The sequence below is a fragment of the Suricata suricatta genome, chromosome 11, assembly GCF_006229205.1.
Source record: "Suricata suricatta isolate VVHF042 chromosome 11, meerkat_22Aug2017_6uvM2_HiC, whole genome shotgun sequence".
NCBI lineage: Eukaryota > Metazoa > Chordata > Mammalia > Carnivora > Herpestidae > Suricata > Suricata suricatta.
Genome location: NC_043710.1, coordinates 44,450,391 through 44,463,198, shown reverse-complemented (window position 1 = coordinate 44,463,198; position 12,808 = coordinate 44,450,391). Strand labels below are relative to the sequence as shown.

At 45.4% G+C, this 12,808-nt stretch overlaps 1 protein-coding gene across 6 annotated transcripts in view; it reads left to right on the top strand.

Annotated features, from left to right (window-relative positions):
• The window catches only part of TEAD1 (TEA domain transcription factor 1), a 174,881-nt gene that overhangs the window by 87,662 nt on the left and 74,411 nt on the right, over positions 1-12,808 (top strand). The window lies entirely within an intron of this gene.

The window sequence follows — 12,808 nt, the reverse complement described above, 5'->3', positions numbered from 1 at the left end:
AAAGTAAGTAATTACAATGTGGCAGATGAAATTCAATCTAGCTTTGTCGTGTTTTTTTGAATTTTAATTAAACCAGCCTTAGAGTAAATTATAAATGCCGCCGCTTTTGTTGTGACAAGTGACATTGGCAAAATATTAATCTCATGGAAGTTATTCACAGAAGCTAAATGTCTTCTCCCGTCTGCAGGCTTTGGGTGTTTGTTTTAGTTTTAATTTTTAGTTTATGCTTTAAAAAATCCAGAGAGGAGAATAAAGTTTTAAAAACCACATGAAATAAGAACTCCATGTATGGAATATTCCATCACTGATATCTTGCCAGCCACAATTGCAAATGTCTCATTTATGGCACGGAAAACTTTTTTTTCAAGCCAGATGTCTCTGTGGTCACTTTTTTGGTATCGTTAAAGCTGGGATAAATAACCAACTGTTGACTACAAAGCCCCAATATTAAAGGAATAATCAGCCTGTGTTTCTATTAGATCATTTCTCTTTTACTGTATTTTATAAACTACCTTGTGGTATTGCTTAAAAATGGCATTTTGTTGGTTGGGTGTCCCTTTAATAGCTAAATTTTCCAATTTATTTTCTTAGGAGATTCTCTTAACTTGAATTTATATGATTATCTGCAAAGAATATCTATTTTGAGTATATTAAATATTCAGAAGTTAATTTTTCTTTCTGTCAGCGTATGTGATTCTCTCCACCATGGCTTAAAGCATTTCTTAGGTTTTAGCATTCTGATTTTTAAAACAAATGTGAAGAATTTAATGACAAGATCTTTATATCAGTCCTGCAGTAGTTTTTAATATGATGAATTTCAACCCAAGGGTGACATCTTTACACGTTGTTTATTTCTTTTCACTCTTCAAAGCTGACTTAGATCCCAAAAGTTAGAATAAAATCGATTTCACCCCATGGAGTTTTCCTTGAGTATGCTAGAAATTCCCATTAGAAAAGTAGAGCAAGTTATTCCCGCGCCTGTGTTTGTGCGTGTGTGGGGATATTAAGAATCACATTATTGAGTCTGTTCCCAAATATGGTTGTAGCCTGTATTTTTTATCCAGAGATTACATTGTTGCCCCCCCCCCCCCCGCCATCCTTAGATCGTGGGGGGCAAGGGTAGAGAAGGTGCGAGACAGTTGGTTGTAGACATCCAAATATGACAGCACAGTAATCTCCGCAACAGTATGGCAGCGGAACATGTGCTGACTTTAGAGTGCCAGATCAACCCCAATATTTTTTCAGGGATGCTAAATCTCTTGTAACTGCTAAATTGGATTTGTCACTGAATGAAGTATCAGCTGCTGTTGGACAAGGCCATAAAAGCCAGCCGGCTGGCCCTTTGTAGGCAGGGCTTACCCAACGATTGATATGTTTTAGCACTTTTGGGATTATTGTGATTAAGAGGAAACCATTCTGAATGGGAGAGAAAAGAGGGTAAGGATGCACAGCCCACAGCTGGTGAGCAGCCTGTGTTTGCTGCCGAGGAAGTCACCATTATGGCTTGCTCTGGGTTCCTGCCCTGATTGACGGGTATGAAATCTTTAGATGAAGAAGCAGTGTCCCAATTTCCTCCAGTGGCGGCTTCCCTTGCAGGGCGATGGGGATTTGGAATGTTGTGGACTCGAGCGTTCTGCATGCTTTCCAAGCCCTTGCGCGCATGCTCACACGCCCACAGCGCCTAAACGCTGTTGGTCTGTGCGCACCCGAGTTAATTGAGTTAACGTGTAGGGATTTCAGTACTAACAACCAGAGTGTCCTCTTTCATTTCCCAGACCCCAACTCTGTGAGACAGACGTTAAAATATACCTCCGTGTAGTTTGTGCCCGAGTCGTTTATAGGAGTGTGACAGTTACCTGGAAACGGCGCAGCCAGTGGATTTGTAAACCCCAGCACCTGGCCAAGGGTTTCTTAAGTACGGGAACCTTGCCGTCTTTTTAGAACAGGTTTGTTGTCAAGAACCACCTGCTCCCCAGAGTGGTAGAGCTTTGGCCACGGGTCTTGCACAGCCAAGGCAAGCCCCTGTGAGGGGCAGATTGGAGTTTGAGGCTGCCCAGTGCTAACAGTTGTGCATGGAGTCGGGCTGCCTCTCTGGCCATCCCGAGGAGACTATGCCCGGTTCATGCTCAGAGTTTGCTCGGCATCCCGCATAGGAAAGAGGCCGGCTTGCCAGGTCCCGCAGAGTGTCTTTCCAAGCCTGTGAAAAGCACGAATCGTCCAGCAGTAGAGCATGCTTACAGCTGGCCCTTTGCTAGCTTTGATCTGCGAATCCGGCCGCTCCATGAATGCCCTTATTGTCATGTTATGTGTACACAGTGTGTGAATTATTGAAAATAGGGAGGCCTGAGCCTCATCTGGTAGAGATTACAGTGCAGGCATGCTGGGCGAAGGTCTGTAATTGAAAATCCCCAGATGCTGTTTATTTGGCCTTTGTCACATGACCTGCTGCAGGAAGATTGTCTGAACAAAATGTTGCCTACATGGAGAGTGGAGCCCACCCTCCCCCACCCCCAGAGTCTCGGCAGGCTCAGTCTGTACACAGCTTAAACACCTGCCCAGAGGATTTTTAAAGGCTTAAAATAGATTCGCTCATAGCATTTAAATAGAGGGCATCTTGCTTGTTGGTTTAAACTGCTTAAGCGGTTGTTGACTTGTGGAACCTTCTATCCACACAAGGGTTTGCTGGATAATTTCACTCTGAGATATCTTTGCAAAGCAACCTTCAAGGCTAGAGCCATGTCAGGATAAGTAGTTTGGGCTCTGCCTTTTCTTAAAAAAAAAAAATAAAACTTGAGTGTGGCAAATGAGCTTGCAGACGAGGCCACATTGACTATGTGTTCCTTGTCTTTAAAAATACTGTGGCTACCCAGAATGTGACTGGCTAGTTCATCTGCGTTTTATGCAGTTCATTCTTACCTGTTCTACCAATGAAAGAGTTGAGATGTTTCTTAGAATGTGTGTTTTTCTCTGTTGGATACTAAATGTTATGCTCTGTGTGGGTGGTGGATTGAGGCAGGTAGGTAAATCTGAAATTGATCACGGGAATGAAAAGCATTGTCATTTTGAAGGGCAGGTGGGCAGGCCGTGGGCTTTGCAGGTTCTTTCTACTAGGGATTAAAACAACCCCTCCCCATCCCTTTGCTCTCCCCAGGATCTCAGTTGTGATTATGGGTGCCTTGTGTGTTTCGTAGAGCTCGGGAAGACGAAAGGCTCTTGGGTATTTGGCTCTCCCTGAGCATTCACCCAGACTGTGAGTTCCTCGAAGGCAGGAGTCCTTGTCATGTTCTTCTCTATATCCCAAATATCTGCCAGCACAGTGATTTTCTGTCCTGCCACTTCTGTCTTCCTCCCTCTCTTCCCATCTCGTAGAAGAAAACATTCAGTCACCACCTCCCGTGTGCCGTTGTGACAATTCTTTCAAGATGGGGCTAAAATCAGCAGCGGTGCTAGCAGGAAGTAGCATGTTCTCAGTACCGTGCCAGGACTTGGGGATCAGGGACTGGGAGTGGGAGATGTCCTCTGCCCTCAAGAAGCTGATAATTTGTCAAAGAAGGTGAGTGAAAACCCCCACAGGGAGCATGCAGTATGGTAAGCCCTGTACTGAACACACACAACGTCTGCTGAGCGGAAGGGGCAGAGCAGGCTAAGGGGCAGGGAGCTGGGAATTGCCCTGTGACCTGGGGCTTGGTAACTCAGTAATAAGCCCTCAGCAGATTCGGGCAGGATGGCAGAAGCTGGGTCATTCACACAAAAGGAATAGAATCCAACATGACATTACAGTACGTGTAGAGAGGGACGGGAATAAAGGCAAAAAACAAAACATAATAAATGTGGGTTTATATATGTAACATTTTAGTTTTTTATAGGGAGAATATATTGCATATCGCCTGGGTAATTTGAAATTTTTAAAGGAGAATAAAAAAGGGGTCGACTCTCCTGAATCTGAAACTCAACCAAGAGAGGTTTTCTGGTTTGCTTGTTCACGATCTCAAATAGAAAGCCCAGTGTATAGGCCACTGTTTTGTCCTTAATGACTGGCCTGGTGTGGTGGCCTTTGGCTGCTCCTGGTGTGGAGATCATTTGAAGTGTGGCCGGTGTAGCTGCGTGGATGATGGAGTGTGGCAACCACAGGAGAAAAGACGTTGATCTTCATCTCAGACTGTTCCTTAGTTGTTCGACTCATCCTCCTCACGCCCTGCTTTTATTACTGTCCTATGGCTTTCTGCCTCAGTTTCCCTCCTGTATGCCAGGCTCTGAGGGCAGAGAACGTGGATCACTTCAGTGGGTGCCCCCTGCCCCATTCCTGCTGTGCTTCATGTAATGCCTTTCATACAGAAAATGTTCAACAGATGGTTGTTGACCGAGGGAGGGGAGTGGGTTGGGGCTGTACTGTGGAGGACTCGAAAGCAGAAAGAGGAGTGGAGTTGTGTCCTGTGTTGTAGGTGGTGATGGAGAACTTAACGGCGGACATGCAGTCCGCTTCACGGTTGGGTTGTGCCCTCTTCTAGGAAGATTTTGTTCTCACTAAGCACTTAGCAATGGCCTTGTGAGAAGTTAGCATACTGTAGTATTGAGGCTATTATCGGAGCTATTGGTCTAAAGTTAAGGCATAATAGGCTTGGAGTCCAATTCCAACTCCCCTTCTTGGCAGGCTGGTTACTTGGGTGGGTTTCTGAGCATTTTGAGCATTCATCAGCATTCATAAACTGGGAATAGCAGGTGGGAGAGTTCTGCCTATGAATGTGTAAACACAGCCTTCTACGCAGTGCTGGCGCACAGTAGGTCTTCACACACTGTTGTCTACCTCACTCCCATCTCACTGCGTCACACGGTAGGTTTTCATTTGGCATAACCCTCAGATTAATATTTCTTCAGTTTGAGTGCAGTTTTTAAAAATGTCCTTTATCATCATGGTTTTCATGTTATTTTTCAGAGAATTCCCAAGTGCCTGGGCATTTAGAATCCTCTTTATTGAGCGTGTTTCCTAAGCAGCCGGCAGTCCCATGGGAGTGTCCCTTCGACTGGATACAGGGGTAACACACCTCTGCATAGCGGTCGCCTAGTAGCTACAGAAGTCCTTGCTTTATTCTTCTAGTGATACTTTTATGTACTAAGAACTCACTTCTGGAAATCCAGTGGGGGACGTGCTATTAAACACAGTGCCGCCAGCCTGTTCATAAAGGTAATTTTACAATCTGCCACGAATGACAAGAATTTTTGGTCATTGTTCGCCCTTGGCAAAAACCTAATTCCTGCGATCTTATTCAATGAACAGTCTCTTCTAAATTAAAAGATTATTGTTGCAAGTGAGTAGCCTGCATGGTGTCCCGTTAATGTTAAGGTATCATAGTAAAGGGCTCCTTTTACTTGCAAACGATTTCTGCGGCCACATCCTTTCTAAAGGCTAGCATGCTGCCAACATGTCCAGAACTACGTTCTGTGCAACGTGGCGAAGCGGTTTGGTGATCCGAACCCTGAAGGTAGAAGCGCTGTCTGTTAGTACAAGATGCCGTGCAGGGTGGTGTTCTGGACAGAGACCTCACGTAGGTGTTCAGGGGATGATAAAACCAAGTGCGCTGCCCCTACAAAATAGTTCCGTGGCCATTTTAAATCTCTCTGAGGGGACAGACCCTTCCCGCGTCATTGCTAACACATGCAGCGATCCTCCGGGGCAGATACTTGATCCCCATTTCACAGGTGAGGAAATAAAGGTCCAGAGAAGTTAAGCCAGTTGCTCAGATTCACACAGCTTACAAGTCCAAGTCCAACATCCCCAGAAAGATTGAGGTAGGCAGCCCTACTTCTGAATCAAAAACAAAACCCAAGTCTGCAGCATTGCCACCATTAAAGATTTCCCATGAAAACCCAGTAATTTTTTGGTACTTCAAATGTGTGGATGTCACACTTCTTTAAAGGCCAAATAATTAATAAATAAACAGAATGTTCTTAGCAAAGTTTTTCATTAACAAGACTCTCCTGGGTTGATGTTGAGATTAGCTTTCTTTTTTTTTTTTTTTTTGGACCGGGTCCATATTCCTGTGGGATTTGGAGGTCGGTGCAGGTAGGAAGAGGCGAGGAGGAAAGGGGCACGTGCTGGTCCCCCTTGTGCGAAGTGAAGAGAACCGAACAAGGGTCTGGAAAACTGCCTGTCACTGCAGTAGTTGTAACTGTAAAAGGGCTTACAGGTTTCAGGTGATCTTGTTGGTGCTGCTCTCTCTCTCAAAAATAAACATTAAAAAATAAAAAAAAGAAAACACTGAGTACCTACTTAATAGGTGGCAGATCTTCCATCAGAGAGAACGAGATAGATTCTTTTCCATGGAGCAGTTACAGTCCTAGACTGGGGAATGAGTAGTTCCCTAGATGGGCAGTCATCGTGCAGAACAGCAGGGGGACCTGAGGGAGAAAATGAAGAACTCGCTTTAGATGGTCCCAGAAGACTTCAGGGAGGAAATACTTCAGTTGGGGCTTACAGGGATGAGTAGGAGTTTGCAGGCATAGGAGAAGGGAAAGAACATATGGTCTGAACGAAGGCATGGAGGTCGGGAAAAGCATGGCGGTGACTTGGAGGCGTCTACCAAGCTCTTTGTACTGGAGTAGAGGAGCCCTCTACAGAAATGGGCTAAGGAGTGTAAGAAAGCAACATAATCAGATGTGGCTTCGAAAGAAAAGGCAAATGCTCCAAAGATGAGTGAAGACTTCCCTGAGAGGCTGTGGTAGGGGGTCGGTTTAGGTTGCCATCTAGGGCACCAAGCATAGCTTCCCTTCTGTCTCATGTACACCCATATTCAATTCCGTATACACCTTGAGTGTGTATAGACACAGACCCTGCCTTTAAGGAGCTTATGGTCTGTTACACGAGGAGCTCTTACTTGAGCCAGAATGCGGGCAGTGCCCTGACACACGCAGAAGTAAGGCATCATGGGCCCAGAGCCAAATGGTGATTCTCTGCTACATTCTGATCAGAGCTGAGCCATGCTGAGCGATTTGTTTATAAGTCACACTCTCTCCTGTTACCAGTTTGCTTTGTTGCGTTGCAGCCCTTCCCAAATGCTGGTCTGTGAGGTGAGCTCCAGGCTCCCTGGCTCACTCCTCTTCACCCATTCCCTGCCTCATGTGTGTTTTGGGCCAGGGGCCAGCGGTGGTGGGGAGGGGGTCTGGAAAGATTTTTTTTTTTTAATTTATTTATTTTTGAGATAGAGACAGAGTGTAAGTAGGGGAGGGACAGAGAGGGAGACACAGAATGGAAAGCAGGCTCTAGGCTCTGAGCTCTTGGCACAGATCCTGATGCAAGGCTCGAACTCATGAACCATGAGATTATGACCTGAGCCAAAGTTGGCTGCTTAACCAGCTGAGCCACCCAGGCACCCCTGGAAGGATTTTTTGAGTGATTGTCTTAACTGTGAGCAAAACCTCAGAATGGCAGGATGGCTCAGGGAACTGCAAGCTATACGTACATTTTGATGGTGACAAAATGGATTCAGGTGCTGGCAGAAGTGGTGTGTCCTGACAACAAAGAGTTAGGGCCAGATGTTGGGACAACAGTGAGTACTATACTAAAGCGGTTTGGCCTTTAGACTGTAGGCAGTAGGCCATCGAAGGTCTCAAAGCAGTAGAGTGGCCAAGCCAGAGTGTGCTTCATAGGTAGTTGTGGATGGGATGGAGTGGGCGGGGCAGCAACTAGAGGCATAACGTGTTAAGGCTACTTCCGTTATTCATTCGAGAATTTAAAAGGTGATCGTCTAGCATCTCTTTACTGCTACATAGAGAATGAGCCATTAGAAATGCTTACTTCGTTCATATTTATTTTCCTTCCAGAAATAATTACAAGAAGGATTTCTCTCCAGTGTAGATGGATGGTGTTCTATACAAAGCATTGGACAGTTTTACGTGCTCGCCTCAATGTGGGCACTGCTGCTGTATTGGAGGACAGAGGCATGTCCCACAGTCTGGTCACCTCCTGGAAGGCCTCTCCTTTGCTTCTTTCCACTGGGTCTTCTTTCCTTTTTCTGTTTTCACTTTATGTTGATGATCCCGTGTCAAAGTGGATTGATCCTAGGGATATAGCACCACTTCTGCGCCTGCCGGTGACTCACTCCACCAACACTGGGCTGCCTGGGAGGGGGAAGCAGAGAAAAGATGCAGATCATTGGTTCTTATCCTCAGCAACTTCTGGTTGGAGCCATGGCATGTACTGGAGCAATAGAACCTAAGGCAGAAAGAATAGGAGCCACAGCGAGGAAGCCCAAGTCAGAGGCTGTGGATGTTTAGGACAGAAGGAGCCCTCTTCTAACTGGAAGGCTCATGGAGGAGGAGGCATTTGAAAGGTGAACAGAATTCAGAGGTGCAGAAATGAGCCAGGGCAATACAGGCAAAAGCACTTAAGCATGCAGTTATGGAGCTTGGCAAGCTCAAGATGTTAACAAAGAAGCTCCTGGTAGCCAGCAGGGCCCTTGCACTGAGTTAGGATCTGTGAGGCCTTATAAAAGGCACTAAGGTCGCAACCATAGCATCACTGCCCATTTGACACAGATTCGTTCTAGCACTCTGGAGAAGCTGGGGTTTTCTTTCTGATTCTCATTCTTTACATGGTTAAAAGACAGGAGGGATCCTCAGGGATCCCTCCCAGCAAAGAGAGGGCCTGTGTGCAGTGGCCAGAGCCCCTGCCCTGCCCTTGGGCTGGTCAGCCCTCTCCTGGTATGAGTTTCCCTTTCAGTCGGGCTGCACATCCAGGAAGACCAGGTTCCATGCCTTACTTCTTGCGTTGTGGCTCCCTGCCTCCTTTCAATTACACAGTGGCTCTTACACTGTGAAAGCCCAGTATCTCTGGGCTACAATTTCCAGCCACAGACCCTGCATTTGCTGTGCCTCAAACATGACCTTGAGGCCACATCCCATCACACACCCAGCCCACAACAACATTAACCAGTCTTCTGTCTGGGCAAGGCAAGCCCAGGGCAGACTGCTCGCCTTTCAGCTAGAGTCTAGCTTCCCTTTGTCCCTTTAGCGGGAGATTGTGCAGCAATCCAAGAGCAATGGTGATGACTCACTCTTCAACCGTGTCAGGTGCTTTCAGAGAAAGGAAGAATAAATAAAGGCTGGATCACGGTGCCCGGTGAGGATCACCGTAGGAACATGGCGGGTCGGGCTTTGTCTGTCTTCGCCACTGCCTACCGCCTATGGGAAGTGGGGGGGGGGGGGGGTTCTAAAGGATATTTTATGCCACAAAGTTGCTGTAGTATAATGACACTTAGTGGTGAAGTGTGACATTGTCACTGAGCTCTATAAACTATCACAAATATTTATAGAAAAGTGCGAAGGAGGTGAGACGTGAATGCTACGGGCTCGGACCATAGACTCGGAAGCTCTTGGGCTCAGAAAGGAAAGGTGTGGTCGTCAAGGCAGCTGAAGGGCTGGCAGGTGTCATCGTGGAAGGTTCCAGATTCCTGCTTCTATGTTGAAAGAAATTCTGCTTTTCCATGTGGAACAGCCGTCCTTTCATGCCCCGCTATTGTCCCTGTCAGAATCTGTCCTATCACATTAATGACACACATGTTGAAGTCTTAGGAAAAGCATTCTCATGCCTGTGACCACCGCCACAACACAAAATGCAACAACAGCAAGAAGATAAGACAAGTTGGTGCATGGGCAGAGGAACGGAAAGACGTGTCAAAGCAAGTATAGAAAAAGCAAGGGTAGAATCTAGGAAGTGGCTATGCGTTGTGCGATTCCTTCTGTTAAAATTAAATAAACCTTCTGTAGGTCTGAAGCTTTTCATAATAAAATGTTGGAGAAAATGTAATCTGACCTTAAAGGCCTAGATGTTCCAGTACTTTGGGTACCACTTTCTAGGCTTCCTAAATTACCTGTGCCCTTGTCAAGGTCACTGACCAATATCCCTTGAGAACTTCGTTGATTTCCCCCAAGTATGTACAACCCCAGGTGCCTAAAAGATATTCCAGAGTCTTTGGAATGCCATCCTTGTTTCTATGATAGGTTGGCATGTTTTAATTTAGATTTAGAACTGAAAATAGAAGATTTTAATAGAATCAAAGCCACAGTGTTAATATTTGACTTAGAGGATTTATACATATTTGATGTTTCGAGTAATTATTTAAAATAATTTGACCCATGCCACTGGTGAGCGTGTATTTCCAAATTAAAAAGTGCAGTGAAGTAGTTGTTTAAAGTTGATTTCTGGGAGGGGAGAAATCTTACACATTTGTAAGCAGTATTACAGCGTTTAAGATAATTTGTTAGTTTCTAAGAGTTGTTTAAGGGAAGGCTTTGGAAGTGAAGTCAAGCAATTCTAGTAAGTAAAAGAAATAAATATATTCTAAATTAAATACGTAGTTTTGAACATTTAAAGGAGTTTTACTTAGCTTTGTAAAATGGACCAAACATTATTTGAATGGCCCATCGAAAATGATTATAAAAATTAAAGGATATGTAAGTTGAGCTTAAAACTTAAGGATGAACTAAATGGAGTGTTTACATCTTTTTTTATTTAATGTTTATTTAATTTTGAGAGAGAAGGAGAGAGAGCAAGAGAGACCATGAGCGGGGAGGGGCAGAGAGAGAGGGAGACAGAATCCAGAGTAGGGCTCCAGGATCTGAGCTGTCAGCACAGAGCCCGACACGAGGCTTGAACACATATTCGAACTCACCAACCAGAAGATCATGACCTGAGCTGAAGTTGGTCATTTAATTGACTGAGCCACCCCTTGTTTTTTAAATAAATGAATAAAACATACATTTTTAAAAACCAGGTAAGCCCAAATAGTGTTTCTGTGTACAAAGATGCCCGCATGGTGATTAAAAAATTCACATGAAACAAAGTGATTCGCAAACACTGGACTTACTAGATAGGTAGGCGCTCAGAGTTAGTTGAATCTGAATTTAACATCTGAAAAAGCAGTATTCCTTGTGGAGGCAAGAAACACACAGAAACCTCAAATTAATTACCCTTCACAGCTTCAAACATGGTATGAAAGAAAGAGCACAGGGGTTTGAAAGGTGATCTCACTTATGTAAAAAACAGGGACATGAGAGTCACAACAAGCTTCAGTGAAATGGTGGCGGTCGCGTTGTGCTCTGCACATGCTCAGAGCTCAGTGACGCCCTGTTGCAGACATAGTAATTTTTAGAAGTGCTTGAGTCCGAGTTTGATTTGACATTGTTTAGCTCCGGGGGTGTCATTTGCATGGACCCCTGGTTGTGTATGGTCACATGTGGCTGTCCTGGGTGTTCATGTGTGTCACGCAGGTCACACGACCTTGTCTGCTTTCACAGAAAATGGGTATCGGGACAGGGGATGTGTTTTTGCCATCTGGACAAGGTTCAGATGAAATTGCATCTAATACAGAACCCTGGCCACTCAGACAGCCCCAAACAGGGCGCACGGTGAGGCCCTGAGCTGGAGGATGCTTGGCTCGTCTGCAAACATTATCACTTAGGTCTGGCTTCCGGTAACGAGGCACTCCTGGCCGGGCTCTGCTGTCAGCGAGCCTTTGAGACAAATTGCAAAATCTGTACAACCATCTGAGAGGTGGAGAAGTGGACCCAATGACACTACAGGGGATATTGGTAGTTCTCAAAAGTTTGAAACAGAATGCTCAGAGAAGCAGTTAAAACCTGAATTTAGAGATCCTTTTCCTGTGGTTCAGACAAGAATGAGGATCTGAGAGGATCCTGACAGGCTGGAATGATAAGTTTAATCTAACCGGATGAGGTGCAGATGCAATAAATGTAAGCTTCTGTAATTTGGATCTGAAAAGTCCCAACTGTGCATGAAAAGACAGGACACAGTAGTCTATTTGAAAAAGACCTCTATGAGCTCAAATGACATAAATTGACAGTTTATTGTGGGTCCCCCAAATCAAATGCAGTCTTAGGCTGCATTAATAGAAATAGAATATTTAGGATGAAGGAGATGATAGACTCATTCTACGGTGGACTTGTCATAGGAAGAGCACCACTCCCGTTCTGGGCTCTAGCCTATGAAGGGAAATTAGGCAAAGGATGCTCACGGGTTGGCTGTGGTAGCGTTCCAGAAACTGCCACAGCTAACAGAGGAACAGAGGAGGTTTGGCCTAGGTACAAATCCAGTAAGACCTGAAAGTTGTCAATATCTGAGAATCATGTTAAGAGGAACAAGGAAAATCTGGGGATGAAAGTTCTAAGAAGCTCCAAATAAGGGGGGGGGGTCTTTTTTTTTTCCCTTAGAGAGTGTGTGAGCACGGCAAAGTGGAAGGGGAGGGGGGAGAAAATATCTGAAGTAGGCTTCATGCTCTGTGCAGAACCCACATAGGCCTTGATTCTATGACCCTTGGATCATGACTTGAGTTGAAATCAAGAGTCAGACACTCAACCGACAGAGCCAACCAGGCGCCCCTTTTCATTCTTAAATATGGTTTAAGATAAAGTAGACTGGTTCCTTAATTCAAGAAGTGCTTCGTTAGGCTTATAAGAATCTAGACTTCTGGCGGTGGGAGTGAATGACCCACAGGAACCTCCCAGCCCCAGGATTCCACAATTCCTGTGCCTTCCACTGGTGGCCCTGATCTGCACGGTCCTAACACAGACAGGCAGCAGACAGAGCCATGATGACAGGAATGTTCTAGGCAGTGCTGAGGGAGTCTTTAGACTCCTCCAGTGGGCTTTCCACAAGGACACTCTTGGTTTGGTCCGCATTAGTGCTGCCAGTTCTCTACTCTGCCAGGGAGATTGCGGGGGCAGGGGTGCTGTTCCTCTCTCACCAGAGGCTGTGTTACTTCCTTGATTGTTCTTTCTGTGTGCCCAGCAGTGT